Raw genomic sequence first — 19,269 nt, 5'->3', positions numbered from 1 at the left:
TTCCTGGAAAACACAAATGTTTGCCCTGCTGTTTGTGGTACTGCCGATTGCTGCCAATACATTCCCCTCTCTGTACTCTGCTTGGGCTAGTCACTCACCTTTAGATGAGTGGGTTAGGTTAATGCACAGGTCTTCATGTTCCCCAAATTTCCAAGGTGCCCTTAGAGCTCCCTCACTTGGCTTGAGGTGAAGGAAAGTGACTCCTTTTCTTCCATCTGGAGAGTCAGTGAGTGGGCAATGCATAGCACACTGACTATTCTCTCCAAAGAAATCCCCTCTGACCTGGCCTTTGGGACATCATCACCTCTATGCTCTCAAGGTGAGTTTCTTAGCATCTTGCTCTAGTGCAGTGGAGACCCAGTCTATTAAGTTGCTCTCAAAGTGAGACAGCGAAGTCTTATTTTAACATCCTCTTACATGATTAATCTATTTCCCCGTCTCATGTAGCATAGGTTTTCTCTCTTGGCTTTTGTTGCTTTCAGTTTTGTGTTTTAGTTATTGATGTGCCATATCAAACTTCCCCTACTAAACTATAGGTTTTTGGAGAATAGGGTTCAAATCTGATTTAACTTTGTGTCCTCCGTAAAAGCTAGTGGAGCACTGGTACAGAGTTGGAGCTTAATGAATATCAAGGAAAGGAACAGGTAAATAATTAGAGCTGCCCCTGCAGGACTGGACACTTTGAGCAGGGCTAAACCTGAACTTCCAGTATCCCCAAGGGTTTCCTGACTCTGTAACCATGTTTAAAACACACTCATTTGTTTCCTATTTACTCAACAGATATTTTTTGAGAATTTATTATGTGGCAGGTACTGGGTAAGTGATTGGAAATAACACAAACATAGCCTCTACCTTTTTGGAGTTTAGAATTGAATCAGAATGAGTTTGATATGAGAGATGAGTAAGCTTTGGCTAGGTGTCTAGGAAGAAGAAGAACCAATCCCTGCAGGGAAATAACTGCCAAGTACTCTTGACTCAGACGTGAGAATGCGTGGATGTGTCCAGAGAGCGTAGGTGAGCCAGGTGGTAACAGAGGAGCCTGAAATAAGCACAGCCCAGGCTTGCTCAGTGTTATTGTGGAGGGTGAAGTGAGTCTATGGAACAGACACAGGTGGGCTTGGGCAAACAACAGTTGTCTCTGAGGGTGGCTCTGAAACCTGGTTTACCTCAGCATGGGGAAGTCATAGTCCTTAAAAATATGATTTACAGCATCCTCTAAATCCTTTGTTAAATGTACTCATTCTGGTTAATGAAAATAAACACTGAGGTATCTTTTTGTGATCGTATCTGTCTCTCAATCAATAAACAACCTTGTCAATTTTGTATGACATTTAAAGGTTCATGCTTCATTATGTCACTGAATAAGGGACTTGTTATCTCCCCTCAATTCTCCCTACTGCACACACTCTCATTCTCTCAGTCTCTCTCTCTCTCTCTCTCTCTCTCTCTCACACACACACACACACACACACCCCAAGAAGCTCATGCTATTTGGCTGCTCTAAAGTCAGGTACTTACTTACCTTTCATTAAACTGATTGACAAGGAATTTGAAAAGTGACCTTAGGGAAAGAATATGGATTATCCCAACTGAACCTTTAACAAAATCATGCCAAGTTTGCCTGAGGGAACAAAGGAGTTCTGCAAAATAGGCTGAACTGGTCACATTTTCTCACCATGAGAATACCATGCACAATCATCTCAGCAGCAAAACTCAAAGCCACATGAAGAACCAAGTGTGTGGTCTGGAATATTAACAATACATTTTAATTTGAAGGCATTTTTGCCTGTAGGGCTTTGGGCACTTAAACAGAAAAAAATAACTAAAAACAAAAGAAGATCAAATAAAATGACAGGCCAATCATAATCTCTAGTCTACAAGCAAAGAGCTGCCATGACTCCTAATAACATGCGAATGAGCAAGATTTATGGAGTGTTGTGTAACAGAATAAAAGATATTAAAAATAGAGAAGAAACAAGTCTTCATAATGCCATTGTTTATTGGTGCAAAATGACTCTAAGACACCCACTGACTAATGCAGTATAACCTACAAACCATGGGAAACTCAAAAGTATCCAAGCTCTAATATTGAGCCTTGGTACACAAGGTGCACTCTGATAGTTGCATTTATCTTTTATGCGGCAAGAGAATTCCTTCCAGTATTTTGTGGTCTGGCAAGCATCAGCAGTCAGTGTTACATCATGGCTGTGGTCCATGCCACAGGTGAAGGTCAAGGACGAGGCTAGAATAAGCATCTACACGGAAGTTGGAAAGGATGTGTAAGGAGACAGAAGCAAGAGATTGCTAGTGGTTAAAATTGGATGGACAGGAACATACTATTTGGTGCAGGAAAAGGAGATCTAAAACACAGTCCAGGAGCCAAGTCTTACAGCCAGAAAGAGAACGGGTTCTTGAAAATAACAACAGCAACCAAAAAGCCAAGGCACAGAGCTCAGTGGAGATAGCAAGTCATGAAGACTGAAAGCCAAAGTGGATGAGTGAAGACATGAGGAGAAGATTCCAGGAACAGGGCAGGGTTGAAGCTGACTTGGGAAACCAAATGGGGAAGCAGGGAGGTCTGTGCTTACTCAGAGTGGTCAGACAAAACACTTTGTGACAATGAACATCTCTTTCAGATGGCTGCGACAGAGATATTTCAGCTGATAGATGAAATTAATACCAGATGGCTCCAAAAGAGAGGCTTCTCATGGGATTGCTGTTTTTTCCTTCCTCCAGAGGAAGAAAGTTGAGCGATAAGGCAATGCCTATCCTCCAACAAGATCTCCAAGTCTCTTTTGTAGAACACATCTTATAAGAAACTCAAATACAAACACGGAACACAACTTGTAAAATCCTCAAACTACTCTGTGGTCAAACACATTTAAAAAATGCTACATATAATCTTCTTTGTGATTTACAATGTGCATTAGTATATTAAAGGTTCTGAAAAGTCCCACAGTAAAGAAGCCTATTTAACTTTGTTAACCATATTTAATGCAATGTTGCTCATACTTGCTTGACTGTGGAACACTTTCACATAACACTTAATTTCCTAGAACTTTCTTTTCTAGAACATTTGCTATATTCACCCTTGTATTCAATATAAAGACAAAATCCACCTTGATCCAACTATATGGAGATCACAGAAAACACTTGCTTTCATAGTATAAATAAATTGATACCAGGTGTGGACACAATATTGCTCAGAGAAAGCCCTTGTTATTTATTTATTTAAAATATCTATTTCCAAAAAGGATTTAAAATGGTATGTGTGTGCTGTGAGTCGTCACCTGGTGTCTGGTTAGCAATGACAAGGACAATCATTTAATTACATTTACTTCTGTTTTTCTTTTTCTTTTTTTTTTAAAGATTTTATTTATTTATGTGACAGAGAGACAGCCAGCGAGAGAGGGAACACAGCAGGGGAGTGGGAGAGGAAGAAGCAGGCTCATGGCGGAGGAGCCCGATGTGGGACTCGATCCCAGAACGCCGGGATCACGCCCTGAGCCAAAGGCAGACGCTTAACGACTGCGCCACCCAGGTGCCCCCCTACTTCTGTTTTTCTAGGAGGAATGACATGAGCAGTCATGATAAACCAGGCAGTAGGTACTGAGTACTTTGAGGATGAGCACATGATTTTGCAAGTCTGGTCATTAGATGTAGAGTAGTGAGGCAACAGGATGGCTGCTTAGGTAAAGGTGGACAACATTTCTCAAATTCATCAAACTCAGCACATAAAAATGGAGATCGGGGCACCTGGCTGGCTCAGTTGGTGGAGTATGTGACTCTTGAGACTCTTGATCTTGGTTTCATGAGTTCAAGCCCTGCACCGGGTTTAAAGTTTATTTTTTAAAAAATGGAGATCATACTTTTGGTGTCTGGCCAACTTTATGTTGCAAACAACTTGTGCAGAATTGTGATTGCTGTAACAGAGTTGGGTATGGAACCAGTAGTTTTTAAAGCCTTTGGACTGCGGGTAGGTATGCCTTTTCCAGAGATGGGCCAGGGCCAGCAAATGGATTAGGTCTAACTGAAGATTGAGCTTTTGCACTGTGACAGAACAATGTTTGGTTACTTCCAACTCCTTTTCTGGAGCCTTGTACTTCCAATTATATTTAGCTAGAGGTGGATTTTTTTCAATGCTATTGAAGGTTATAAAGGATACATGCTGTTAGCATAAAAATAAGAGAAGAGACGGCTTAAGAGACACTGAAGACAGACAAGTTTTAACATATTTCTAAGTAGAGATTCAGAAGAATAATAAAGAGAATGCAGAAGAAGGAATAGTTCAGAATAGCCAAAATTTTCCAGAAATTAAACACACACACACACACACACACATGACTAATCCTCAGATTTGGAAAGTCCAAAAAATTTCAGGAAAGATAAGGAGAAAGAAATTATCACTGAGATATAAATAATAGTGAAACAATAAAATATCAAGGGTAAAGAGGAGCCCTGAGAAGCAACTAGAGAGTCAAGACTTTCTACAAAGATATTGCAAATAGCCTGACTGACTTTCCAACAACAATAATGAAAACCAGAAGACAATGAATGATATTTTTAAAGCACTGGGTGAAAACAATTGTCAACCTACAATGGAGTATGTGGTGAAATAATCTTTCAAGAAGGGGAGGGAAAGATTAAGATATCCAGGCTAAAAGAAAACAAGATAACAGAATTTACCAATATTTCTTAAGGATAATTCTCAAGGATGAGCTTTGGGTAGAAGTAATACCAAATGGAAAGTCTCAGATGCAGAAAGAAATGGCCAGCCAAGATTTCTGTATATATGTAGGTAAATCTAAACAAATAGTAACCACATAAAATAATATTTACTTTGTCAAATTAAAAAAAACATAAAACCAAATACTGGATAAAAATGGTATATATTTTGGGAAAAGATTGATTACATCTGAAGCATTAGTATCTTTATATTTGGAAAAAATATAAAGATTTTAACATTAGACTTTTTAACATATCCATGTTAAAGTATTTGGGGTAACTACTGAAAAGAATATGGAAAAAATAACCTTCAAATTCATAGAAGGCGAAAAAAAGAGGGAGATAAGCTATCAAGAGTAAAAGACCTCAGTATAAGAGGTCTTCAGGTTAAAGAAAATAGTAAAGCCCATATCATTATGAGGAATTCTTTCTTATCATTTCTTCCAGATTCCTCAGGTCCCCTCCTTCATCAGTAGCACCTGGCAGTGGAGAAGATGACTTAGAGGCAGGACACCAGAGAGGCAGAACTTTCGTGGAAAGGAGGAGGAATTAAAAGAACTGAAGAACTATGGAAGTTCTAAGGGATGGAAGGAGGGAAAGGATGCAGGGAGAAGGCTCTCTGTTGGCTGTGGTCTAAGAACACATAGGTGTGATCAAGCAGTTCAAAGATATGAGACAAAGAGGTTTCCTAATGTTGATACTGCATGAGAAAGTGCTGAGAGAGAAACTCAAGCTAGTCAAGGAGTCAAGTCAATGCCACACATAGCTGCCATGATAGAAGCTCTCAGCACTGAGGAGAACCCAGTGCTGCCAGGGCAGCATGCGATAGGCAGGCTTCTTTCTCATGTTTCCATAAGAACACTTGTTTGACAAAAACCAGCTTATCATGTGTACAACCCCACCCTAAGCACTACATGCCCATGATCATTTGACATAGCCCCTGCTGTCTTGGGGTGAGAAAATTCATGTACATAAAAGGTTGAATAAAAGGTTCTGAAGAAAGGGGTGGTTGTAGAAAGGGAGGTAGAGGTGGAAGAATTTGAGAAATGGGTCACTGGGATGGATGTGACCACCATGTGTGAGTGGAGGGTGGAATCGATCAGGCAAGCATGCAAAGCTGAACACTGAAGTTAACCTCTCGATGGACTTTTTTTTTTTTAGTTGTTCTTTGTAAGTTTAATGTCAACGATTATAAAGATGCTTTAAACACGCACACCTACACACACACTATTATGACACAGCACTTGTGGGGTCATGGGACTTCTTGCTTCTGCAATAACAATGCAGTGAACATTTGTCTTTTTATTTTTGTCTCTTCATGTCTGAACCTCCTTCCTATGTTTGGGAATTTCTCACGTTATGAGGAACAGCCCTTATTCCTCATAGATGTTAAAATAGCAGACACTGGCTTCTCCAGCCTCCATTGTAGTATTGGTCAGACAAGCTAGGCTCTGCACAACAGAGGACTGAATTGGAAGCCGGTGGTGGGAAGAAGTGGGGTCTGCTTATGTTGTGTTTAGGTGGCAGCAGTGGCAGTGAGGACAGGGTGCAAGGATGGTGACTGAAGTGGAGGCTCTGGTGGCAGTAGTGATGACGGGGGTGGAGGCTGCCATGCAGGAGTTGCAGCTTTCTAGAGGCAGCAGGGACAATGTCTCTTGTGGCAGCTCTACTGCCCCGTGTCTAGTGATGCTGGCAGTGCCAGCTGTAGCACTGGGGACCCAGAGGGAGCTGCAGTTTTGCATTGTGATTTTGGTCATTGTACCTGGCTCTACAGCCTCCAAACCTGGTTCTCCAGCTCTCCAGAAGACACCGCAAGCTCCTCAATATACTTTTCTGCTTAAGTGAGCCTAAGTTTCTGTTGCTTACACTTAACAATCCTGACTGATAACTGAAGTCTTTGCTTTAAAAAAAAATGCAGGTATAATTCCACAAGATACCCTTCTTGTGAACCAAGCCAATAATGCCTCAGAATTAGTTTTTCATTCGTTCAACGAATATTTATCAGGCTTCTATTTTATGTCAGACATTGTGTCAGACACCCTGAATGTGTGACCAACACAGATACTATCCCTGCCACTATGCAGCTTACAGCCTAGTAGAAAATACAGATATTACATAAATAATAAAAAGTGTATCGCCTGATTTCTAGAAAATGCTAAGTATGGTTATATGCTATGGGAAGCCTAACATAGGGAACTACCTGGTTTTAGGTACCAGGAAAAGCTTAGCATGACACATGAATGATTTGCAGGAGTTAACAAGGGAAAGAGAAGCAGAATGACAAGATAGTATTTCAAATGTGGGAATATTTTGAAGACCCAGAGGTGAGAGACACAGTGTGGATTTTGAGAATCTAAAAGAAATTTTGTCTGACTAGAGGAAAGAAAATGAAATATGGGGAGAATTAACAGAAGAGATTGGAGACATTAGTGAAAGACTATGAAGGGCTTTGTAAACCATGACAGTTCTCTGGGTTTCTGAGACCCTCCATCTACGCAGTCAGTTGCCACAACCTGTATTCATTTGCCCCAGAGAAAAGAGGACACAAAGGAACCCAAAGAAAATTTAGAACTCAATTGAGTTTCTAAGTAGATTATTTTGTATTGTGGGCTGAATTGTGTCCCCCTCCCCCAAATTCATATGTTGAAGTCTTAACACGCAGTACATCAGAATGTAACTATATTTGGAGATAGTGTCTTTAAAAAGAATCAAGGTAAAAAGATGGTGTATGGGGGGTCCCAAATGAACATGACTGGTTTCTTTACAAGGAGAGGAGATTAGGACATTGATAACACACAGAGTGAGGAGAGACCATGTGAAGACATGGCAAGAAAGTAGCCATATGCAAACCACAGAGAGAGGCCTCAGGAGAAGCCAACCCTACCAACACCTTGATCTTGGACTTCTGGCCACCAGAGATATGAGAAAATAAATTTTCGTTGTTTAAGCCACCCAGTTCGTGGTATTTTGTTATGGCAGCTCTAGAAAAACCAATATATTTTGAAACCTAAACAGAGACAATTGTCTTGAAAGTCAAAGAGCTTTTGAGTTGTAAGACTCAGGATTCTTGAAAGAGAAAAGATTTTCCACATGCTCAAAGCCTGGTTTTGAAAATCCAGAGGCAAATGTATAAGAGTTAGTACAGAAATTAAATAACATAAATACATGCATTGGAAAGAATGCATAATGATTTTAAAAGATAATCATTATTATTTTAAAGATAAAATAGACTTAGAGGAGGGAGTAGATATCAGAAACTGTCTTGGGGAAGGGATCGTGTGATCCTATCCTGTACCGGGCCAGTGGAAACCCCAGAGAAATTTGGGAGTAGCTCAAACAACAGGGAATCTAATCTTCACCTCTTAGACTGTGGTTTGGAAGAACCAAATCTTTTAGACCAACCAGTATTCAGCCTGGAGCTAAGCACTGGGGCAACAGTGGCTAAGTGAATGTACCCTGGGATGAAGTTAAGGGCAGTTCGAGAAAATCTTGAGCATACAGTGTGGAGCAGGAAATCAGCTCTGTGCCTAGCAAAGTGGTGTGGATTTGTTTAAGAGAGGCCAGTAGACTCAAAGGAGCCTTGAGATTGGGATAAGGAGTACAGGAACCTGCTAGCTGGAAGCTTTGGGGAGATAAAGGTAATCTTAACAGATGCAGGGAAACATAAAGATGAAGGACCAAAAACTGCTGGGGGAAGAGACCCTGGGGTCTCCACCTCACCACCCTCCATTGTGGGGAGCCACCTCATCAGACACCGGCAGATGATAGAGGATGCCGACAGGCCACATACCTCACCACATCAGAGCAACCAGACAAAGGTAAGTTCTCCCCAACAGGCAGAAAGAAGAGGGATAAAACAGAAGAAAATATCACTGAATTTGACTGAGAAAGCAATTGTTTGACCCAGAATAATACATTACACAGTGATATAAAGAATAAAGGAAGTCTGTGGCCCACGACATTCATATTTACTGTTCTTACAGATAAGGATGCTCTAGGACCATAATGTGAAGAGGTATCGGTTATAAGAAAGAGAAGTGGGGCACCTAGGTGGCTCAGTCAGTTGAGCATCCAACTCTTCATTTCGGCTCAGGTCATGAACTCAGGGTACAGGGCTCAGATCTCTCTACTGGGCTATCTGGTGTGGCCTACAATTATAAAACTCTCCATGGTGAGTCTGGTTGGGGAATTTTGTTGGTATTTTTGTGGTGCACTAATGAGATAAAGAGCTCAGACACTGATTCCTAATGATGTGAATCACTTTCATCCTAAGAGGCTTGTGATAGACAGTCTTCAATGATCCCCAATTCCTGGTATTTATGCCCTTGTGTAGTCCTGCATTGAATAGGGCTTACCCTGTAACCAATAGAATATCCCAGGAAGAACATAATATATATGCTCTTAGACTACTAAGTCTAAGAAAAAGACCATAAGAGACAGTGCCACTTCTTTCTTGCTCTCCTGGATCACCTGCTTACTCTGGGGGAAGTGAGTTCTCATGTCATGAGGCCTCTCAAGCAGTACGAGAGAGCTCCTACCAACAGCCATGTGAGTGAGCCATCTGGAAGCAGATTCCCTAGCCCCAGTCAAGCCTTCAGATGATTTTGACCCTGATTTCAGGCCAACATCTTAACTGCAACCTCATGAAAGATCCCAAGCAGAACCACACAAGTAAGCCATTTCCTAAAGGCCTGACCCATAGAAACTGTATAAAATAATCCTCTCTTCCCCTCCCCCGTTCATGCTCTCTTGTGAAAATGCTCTTTCTCTCAAAAAAATATATAAAATCTTAAAAAAAAAAAGAGTACTGAAGTTACTCTTTTGTAAAAGAGAGTAAATCAGTTATCTATTGAGATGTAAGAAATAACTCTAAAACTTAGTAGCTTAACCACCCCCCCCCCCAATTTAGCATGTCTCATAAGCCTGTGGTTGGACTAGGATGTCCTACTGCTTCTGTCTGGGCTCACTCATGCAGCTGTAGTCACCTGGCAATTCAGCTGGGGTAAGTTGGTCTAACTGACATGTCTAGGGTCTCATCTAGGACAGTTAGAACAGCTGGGATTGCCAGGACTGTCTCTTCAGGTGGTCTTTCAACTGGCTCTTCTGTGAAGCCTGGTTGTGTCAGGGTTCCAAGCGGGTGAGCATGATAATCTCAATGTATATCTTCTTTTTTTTTTTTTTTTTTTTTAAGATTTTATTTATTTATTTGACAGAGATAGAGACAGCCAGCGAGAGAGGGAACACAAGCAGGGGGAGTGGGAGAGGAAGAAGCAGGCTCATAGCGGAGGAGCCTGATGTGGGGCTCGATCCCAGAATGCCGGGATCAGGCCCTGAGCCCAAGGCAGGCGCTTAACAGCTGTGCCACCCAGGTGCCCCTCAATGTATATCTTCTGTTAAGTCCTACTGGTCAATGACAACCACAAGTTCAGCTATGATTCAAGGGGTGGGAGACAGGCTCCATTTCTAGATGAGAATACATGTAAAGAGTTTGTGGTCAATTTTAATCCACTACAGTGATGTTGGTCACTTCTTGAAAATTCAAGCAATACAAAGGAATACAAGAAGAAAGCTATAAATCACCCCAAATCTAATCATCCATAAATAAGAAATGTTAATATTTGATAAACACCATTATTTAAAACATATCTATATGGGGGCACCTGGCTGTCTGTCAGTAGAGCATGTGACTCTTAATCTCAGGTTCATGAGTTCAAGCCCCACGTTGGGCCCCACATTGGACATAGGACTTACTTAAAATAAATAAAATATATCTATATGCATATATGTAGAGGATGGGCAGATGGAACAATGGATGGGTGAATGGTTGGATAGCTAGAAAGTAATAACCACTAAGAGGTGGGAGTCATTTATTTTTTAACCTACACATTACAGTTTTAGACAAAATGGATTGATTGCTTGTTAAAAAAGATGAGGAGATGAGCTTTCTTATCATTCTTCCTACTTCTCCTTCCCACCTATAGACTTACCTTTGCTTTGGTCAGACTTTATAAATTTATTTATTTTTAAGTCATAATCCTTTTGGTTGTTTAAGTGTAGTTCTGTATTTAAATGAATGCAACAATCACAGGCCTCCTTCATTTTGGCAGATTATTGAATGGTGTGCTATAGTCCTTTAAGATTTCCATGTTTTAGATGGTCTGTCACTTGCCTTTCTCTTTGAATCATTTTTTGGCTAGGTATAACATTTTTCTTTCCCTTGGAACATTAGAGACATAGTTCTATCGTCTTCTGGCATTCAATATTTCTAACAGTAAATGAGAATGATAATAGCCTCATTTTTTCCTCACTTGTAGAAGACCTGATTTTTTTGTTTAGAGTCCCAGAAAATTCGAGAATTTCAATGACCTCACAAGAAAATATTTTTTTTATCACTTGTTTGTATCAGTTTCTTGGGATTCAATCTGTAAATTTAATTCTTCATTTCAGAAAACATTTCTTGCAATATATCCCTCCATATTTTTAATGCTTTATTTGATTGGTTCTATCATGGTGATCTCAATCATTCTTAGCCTGGATTTTTCAATATCCTCCTTATCTATCATCATCTTCTAGTTACTTTAATACTCTTTGCCTTTTTCTTACACATTCATGTTGATTATCTAAAGCTTTTTAATATTACATTATTATTATTATTATTTTTTACTATTTTTATTGTTTGGTCTAGAGTGGTATGATTTGGTGTCTTAATCTGTTCACTTTTCATTCTCTCCATTTACCTTCTCTTATTATGTATCATACTGCTTTTGAACTCCTCCTTTTTTGAATTCATAGGTTTATTTGATCTTTTACTGGCATAAAGTACTTGCAGAACCTATACTTATGCTGTGTTATGCTATCTCATAAATGCTGTATATATTTTTTCTCTTTTGCATGATACACTTTTTCTCTCATTCTTTTTCTTGGTGACATCATATGTTTACATATTTACCCCACCCTTTTTTCCCATCTGTCCTTTGTTACCTTTCTGTCTTTTCTGGTGTCAGTTCTTGGAGTTTTACTTTCATTCCCTTTTCTAGTTTGAGGACTACATGTTGCATTCCATCCACTTTGCTGAGTCCTAAGGACTCAGGAGAGCAGAAGTACTAGATTTCAGTGGAGACTGATTCTTTTAATCAGTCCACTCCCCTGCTGTGTTCCCTCTCTCGCTGGCTGTCTCTCTGTCACATAAATAAATAAAATCTTTAAAAAAAAAAAGATGGATCAAAACAGATATAGTGTTTGAAGAGACAAAGACTGTCATATAAAAGATAACTGATTCTTCTACAATTAAATGGTGGTATGGGTTGGATTAAACACACACTACCCTATAGCCAGCCAAACTCTAGGCTGAAACTTATCTGATCTCATGTACTGAAGTTTCAGTCAGAATCCACTACTTTAAAAAAAGGAGACTGATTAAGAGCCTTTCTGTGAGGTCTAAGCTCTCCTTTTTTCTGGGATTCCATTAATTATTCTGCAGTAGGGCCCCCTAACTCTGCTAGAGATGTATCTCATTTCAGTGTCCTTGGGTTCAATTCCCCAAAGATGGCACAATCCCTGAAAGATATAATCCTGATAGATTTGCCTAATCCATTATTGTCCCAAGATCATATTAAGATAGTGAAAATAGAATAATATAAACCCCTGCTTTGAGAGTGAGAATATTAAAGCAGGAATATAAGGTCTTTCTTCAAGAATAAAATTGGCCTTAATTGAGGAAAAACTCTATAGCAAATCACTTATATAAAAATACCTATTTATAAAGGTACTATGCCATAAATTGCCTTTTCTGTGGTGTAGAAAAAAAAGAATATAGAATATTTAATATCCAGGTTGCTCAACAAAACAACTCAAATGCTGACTAGTCAGATCAAGGTGAAGTTCTAAACTAAGATTAAAATTGACTTTTTTTTTATTGCAAATAACAAAGATTCTCCATTGATTTTTCTTGATATTCAACATTAAGTGATAAGGACTTTTTTTGACAAGTTATTTTTCCATTGGTCTTCTCATTACTTATCTGACATGTGACCCCTTAACCTCAGTGTTTGAATATATTTCAAGATTTTGAGAAATGCTTTATATGATTGTATGGAGTCATAAAATATGGCTGGTGAAAAAGTTAATGTTGTTTCACAAAATATACATATTGTTATTCATTTCAGATGTAAATAAATTTGCCATGAATTCACTATGATTTCACTATCCTGTCTCTTTTTCCCATAGTTCTGTGGGTCTTTGTTTTCAAATACTATAATAATCATTGAATATTTTCTTGTGTTGAGACATTAATTTACTCAGCTGATTCTCTTGGAGTAGTGTTTTATAACAAGCTTGTTAAAAGTGTTTTGACAGTTTCTAAGCCTAACCCCAACATGAAGTCAAGATGGATCAAAACAGGGCGTCTGCCTTCAGCTCAGGGCATGATCCCGGCGTTCTGGGATCGAGTCCCACATCGGGCTCCTCTGCTGAGAGCCTGCTTCTTTCTCTCCCACTCCCCTGCTGTGTTCCTTCTCTCGCTGGCTGTCTCTCTGTCACATAAATAAATAAAATCTTTAAAAAAAAAAGATGGATCAAAACAGATATAGTGTTTGAAGAGACAAAGACTGTCATATGAAAGATAACTGATTCTTCTACAATTAAATGGTGGTATGGGTTGGATTAAACACACACTACCCTATAGCCAGCCAAACTCTAGGCTGAAACTTATCTGATCTCGTGTACTGCAGTTTCAGTCAGAATCCACTACTTTAAAAAAAGAAATGCACAACATAAGATGGTATTGGTAAAGAAATAGTCAATTTTGTGTCCACAAATGGGCTCGCCTATGCTTCAGATAACTGAGCCATGTGAAATTTGTTCTCTTGTAAAATGTGTGTTTTCTACTAGTGATGGATCCTAATCAGATTAACTCGTGTCTGAATAGCTGCAGCCAGTCTGTGAATTCCCCACCCCCACCTTTTCTTATGATAATGAAGATCTGGTGTCAGTCACCCCGGCTTCTGTTTCCTACTAAGCAGTTATGAGTAGTGTGATCTTGCGCAACTTATTTACCACTTTTGAGCCTTGTTGTCCTCTATTGTAAAATAGGCTGTAGTGAGAAATACACGCAATAAAAATTTTTAGTAAAAATTGGAATATATGATTAATACTACTAAGTTCGTTTCTTTCTAGCATATTTTGAAGATACAAGTAGCAATTAGAAGTTGGCAAGGCTCGGGGGTTTATACATATTTAAATAAGACATGGACACACTTCTATGAGTTTACCATCTGAAAGATAAGAGGACAATGGTGACTAACAGGTAAGAAAACACATGACCATCAACTATATATATATATATATAAATATATATATAAATATATATATATTTATATATATATAAATATATATATATATATATATAATACACACACACACACACACATACTTGTCTACCTTTTACCAATGACTAAAGTTTTTGCCTACAGTAATAAGGATTTTCTATGAATAATTTACATAATGATAAAAGATTACCAGCTGTGACAAAACGGTAATAGAAGGAGGTGAGTACAAATGGAAAATATGGGTGTGCCTGCCTGGCTCAGTCCGTAGAGCATGCAACTCATAATCTCAGGTTTGTGAGTTCAAGCCCCACATTGGGTGTAGAGCTTGCTTATTAAAAAAAAAAAAAAAAGACAAATTAAAAACATGGAGGGCTTATTGGTGTGATAGAAAAAGCCCAAAGAATTGACATTAACTCAATGTCAGAGACAAAAATTTCATTCTTTGCAGAGTATATTTGTGAGACTTCGGGTAAATGAAATTCTCTTTGGACCTCAGCTTTCTAAAATAATAACAGGCTGCCTGGGTGGCTCAGTCAGTTAAGTGTCTGCCTTCATCTCAGGTCATGATCCCAGGGTCTTGGGATCAAGCCTGGCATCTGGCTCCCTGCTCAACCTACTTCTGCCACTCCCCCTGCTTGTGCACTCTCTTTTTCTCTCTAAAATAAATAAATAAATATTTTTAAAAATAATAATAACAACAAGTTTTTTTTTGAGTGCTTATTATGTGCCAAGCTCAATGATAAGGGTTTTCCATTCACGAAAAAAAATATTCCTCATAGCTACTCTAATTGATAGTACTATTACTTTCCTTATTTTACACTGGAGAAATCTGAGGTTCAAGAAGGTTAGGTAAACTGCCTAAGATCACATAGCCAGTAACTATGTTTGCTGTTATTTTCATGGAAGTAGCATGACTCCAGATTCTAGATCCTATTCCAAACAATAGAGAGTTCAAGATTTCTTTTCCTCTAAATTCCATGTTTCTGAGTGAGGTGAAAATTCAATTGACTCAAGGATTTTAATAACAATATTTTGGAAATTGCGTTGACTAAGTTTGTACCCTGGGTCTAAACAATGGAATGTTCAAATCAGAGTTTCTTCTCCCATTTTCTGTACCCTTTGAACGCAAAACCACATTATTATCAGGATGGGATCTCAACGAGGGTAGCTTTGCCCTCAGGTACTTTAAACAATGATGTGTTAATTATGCTCATCTGGATTCTCCTAGGCACTAAATTATTCCCATAGGAAAAATTACTTTCTTTTTAAGGTTATTAAATTACCGACTAGTTCCCTGGCACAAAAATCTACTGAATGATACCCAGATGACTTTCCATAGTCGCATCTTGTTATTTTGATCACCATTAATAGAATGTTTCTTCCTAGATGGTATTTCAGTAATCCTCACAGGGGTCCCATTGTGTAGGTACTGTTAATATTGTCCCTATTTTCAAATGAAATAAACTAAGGCTCAGGAAGGCTAAGTAACAAAGATGACCCAAGATATAATCCCTCCCTAAGGAAATTCACATTGCCTGAAAATATTTGAGTGGCCACTAGACTTCCAGTCATGCTTGCTGCTTTATCTCCTTCTACCATGACCCCTCACCACTGTTGGCTGTACTGAATGGTATAGGAAGTCTAGCATATCTGGGACATACTATCTGACAGCGCTTCCAAAATCTGAAGGGAGTGTGTAGGTGATGTAAGCTCCTACATATGCCTGCACACCTAAAACAACAACATAAAGGACATTTAGGTGAGGAAGTGGGGAAATAAAGGTAAGAATTTAATGAAAAAAATAATCAAAACTATTCAACTCCTTGGAGACCAAATAGGCAGTGAGTTTTTCATTTTCAACTGGTTGTTCTGGACTTTTTACAGACAGCTAGTCTCATGAAAACATAAAATGAGTTTATTACATTTTTTTAAAAGTCTCTATCAGACTTCCTTCAGGCTCTAGGCACATGCTAATGATATGGACAAAACTGATTTTGAATGGAGTTCCCACTAAACAAATGAATGGTGGAAACAAGAAAGTTACGTGAAAGACAGCCAACTCTTTCTGCAATACCACAGCAATACACAAAGCCGCAATGGTAAAAATTGCATGCATCTGGGAAGAAGGTATAAACTAGCATGTTATAGGGAAATCAAGGGGGCTTGAGAAAGGGAGGAGGGTCAGAGATTAAAAGAACTCAAAGGATGGAGGCAGAACCCTAAAAGAAACCAAAGGAAAAATAAAAGCAAATTCTAAACAGCTCTCCTTACAAATGACTTTCATATGCATGGTAAGAAGTGAACTGAAAGAAAACAAATACCAAGAGATATAATAGACACATTATGTAACAAGGATTACTAAGGAGAGGCTAAAACCAGAAACAGATTCGGAATAATTTGGAGATGGAAAGTTTATATAAGAGATAGACACAACAGGCTAGGGGGAATTATGCCAACATGGGTTAAGGAGGATAGTGTGTCTGAAGAGAGAAAGAATGTCATATAATAAATAAGTTGGCCGTGGGACAAAATATATTTGGATGGAAATAAAAGATAAAAGGAACATAGGACTAATCATAGGAAATTATTATAGACCAGCTGGGTCAGATAAAAAGGCAGCTCAGAATATTTATGCAGATAAGGATGCCCAAGAAACCCAGTATGGTCTGGGACAGCCATACTAGTGTTGTGTTACAGCAGAGGGATGTACTGGCCACATTCCTGGAGAAGACAGTGGATTCAATTAAAGTTTAGTTTTTGCATACATGTTTGAGGCCAGAAATCTAGAAAATGGCAAATAGACAAGGGTCCAGCAGAATTGGGGTCAGACTGTCACCAGACTGGCATCCATTCCGGACTCTGTAGTGTTCTCTGGTGTCTGTGAAGACTTGGTGATCCACCTTTTAGTCACAACAGCAACCTGGCCACCTGCTAGCATTCGACATGGTTCTTATTAATCCCCTGCCCCCTCAGTCTCCTCAAAGACTTCTTCTGCAGCAGCTACACCTTCTACTCCATTCTTCAAGTCCATGCAGCTGAGTGCTCTCATAAAAACACAACTGGCCCATCCCAGCAGCCCCTGGCCACTTGCCTAGTCAGAGGGCTTTGGCCTGGGGTGTGTAGCCAGGCAGCCGTGGAGAAAGGGAACAAAACAGAGCCAACAGTTGGGATTCTGGTCCACTTGCCCTTGGACCCTCTAACTGCAGTAACAACAGCATCAAGCAAATCTCATTGTTTGTGTGCAGTGACAACCCTGTTGACTTCCTGACAACATGACCAGCATTTTGAGGACTTTAATAGCAGGCTGAGAGATTTTCATTTCTTGATTTCACCTTCTCTTCTGGGCTCCAAAGCCTCTTCTCTAAGCACACATCATACTGTGTTATAGATGAATACAGCTGCATTCCACACGGGACTTGAACTCCCCAAGGACAGAGACTGCGTCTCTCATTTCCCACTTGCCAGAGATTAGCATCCTGCCTAGTAATTATGGATGCTCAGTTATCATGCAGAATGAAGAGAATGATTAGGGAGTGACTCAAAGGAATTAATTTTTAAGTATAGGATTTTAGGCAGCTAGATTGGCAGTAGGGGAGCTCATTTGCCAAAGGGCTAGTTGGGTGGGAGGGCATAAGAAGGGATGGTACTTACCTGATGTCCTTTAGTTCATACCTCAATCTGGAATTCCCTCCTCTGCTCACATAAATACCAGTCCTGGGCATGCCTTTCCAATCCAAGAGTTAAAAATTCCATCTGTGAAGATTGGAAAGCAAAATTATACCAAAATAGATGCTCCCTGTATATTTTTCTCCTCATTTCCAGTGTTAAGTGTTAAGATATTCGTGAATCAACTCCTTTGGGTCCCATGCAAGACCTAGTGGTCTTGCACAGAACTCTGTAGAATATGTCTTGGCAAAAATTAGTGTATGTATTGCATGATCTCAGCCCTGCTAACGACATGTTTTAGGCTAGTAGTACCCATAAGGCTAAAGGATTAGGATCACTTAGGGAATTAAAAAATGAAAAAGAAAGAAAAAGAAAAAAAACCCAAATTCCTGGTTCCAGCCCTGGCCTTACAGAGTCCAACTTTCTATGGTATAAAGGAATCGGCATTTTCAATCCTCACGGGTTTCCAAAGCATAGCTGGATTTAGGAGTTACTGCTTTGACCAAATGAATTTCTTAAATAAATAAAAGACCACTTATTTGGTTTTAAAATATGCCTAGTTAACTTCCATACTATTTTTAGAGACACTAAAAGTCACACATGATGGTTGAGGTTAGTTTTAGTTTAGAGTAATATGTAATAACCTCTGCTCACTGGAACCTTCTTCACCCTTGAAGGAGTAATGAGCCTAATTAGTAACTGCAGTTCTTTTAAATGATAATTTTGTCTCTTATGTGGGCAATTACTGAATAAAATTCATTAATATTTAGCTATATCTTCATTCATCCTGTATACTGATAATGATCTATTAGTTCATCATTCAATAGTGCCAATGGGTAGGGAGGAAGTGTATAGGGCAGTGTGCCGAACAAATTATCCTCGATAGTAATTGTCAATTCTTTATGTTGTCTGCTTCAGGGATTGCTGGATGTGACTGGACTGTGACTGAGGAAAGAGAGAAATAGAGGAGACAGAGTAACTGTTTCAAGTGTCTGGGTATTCAGAAAGGAGGAGAAGATGGCCAATTCTGGAGTTGGTTCCAACAGAAACCAATTGCTTGCAGTTGAGACACCCTCACTATATTTTGTGAATAAATAAGTGTGGTACAGAAAGGGGGACATTAAAAAAAGAAGAAGGTTTAAAAATCTCCACCTTCAAGGAGCATTCTGTTTCTTCAGGGAGATGTCATGTAGCCATAATTTAAGGTAAAATACAGTTGATGCTATAGCAGAGTTTAAAACCAAAAGTATTCTAAGAAGGTGAAATCAGCTGAGGAATATACCAAAAAGACCATTGACATAGACTTGCTCCAGCAGATATTAAAACATATCATGAAATTATAGCAAATCAGTGTCTGTGGCACACGGGCAAAAATTGGATGAATGGAACAGAAAGGGAGCCCTGAAAAAGACTCTACCATATATAATCATTTAACAAAGAAGGAGATAAAGTCAATCAGTGGTGGAGGGCAAGTTTATTGAACAAATAGTTCTTAACACATTACAAGGTAGATTTGGATCAAAATGAATTAGATCTTTCTCTCCCTATCAAC

General features: G+C 39.1%; 1 protein-coding gene across 5 annotated transcripts in view; it reads right to left on the bottom strand.

Moving 5' to 3' along the window:
- UBE2U (ubiquitin conjugating enzyme E2 U) overlaps nucleotides 1-19,269 on the bottom strand; it is a 211,667-nt gene that overhangs the window by 22,668 nt on the left and 169,730 nt on the right. For 4 of the 5 annotated variants that reach the window (XM_045802152.2, XM_045802157.2, XM_045802154.2 and 1 more), the window contains one exon: nucleotides 14,145-17,804. The gene's annotated coding sequence lies outside the window, so the exon portion shown is untranslated. Of the gene's footprint in view, nucleotides 1-14,144; nucleotides 17,805-19,269 lie in introns of those variants that run through there. The other variant, XM_087865964.1, reaches the window with a different exon arrangement.

This window comes from Ursus americanus, chromosome 12 (genome assembly GCF_024610735.1).
Source record: "Ursus americanus isolate L20-20 chromosome 12, mUrsAme1.1.p, whole genome shotgun sequence".
In the NCBI taxonomy this organism is placed as follows: Eukaryota; Metazoa; Chordata; class Mammalia; order Carnivora; family Ursidae; genus Ursus; species Ursus americanus.
Note: the sequence above shows the minus strand (reverse complement) of the source record. Positions and strands in the feature narration are given on the sequence as shown.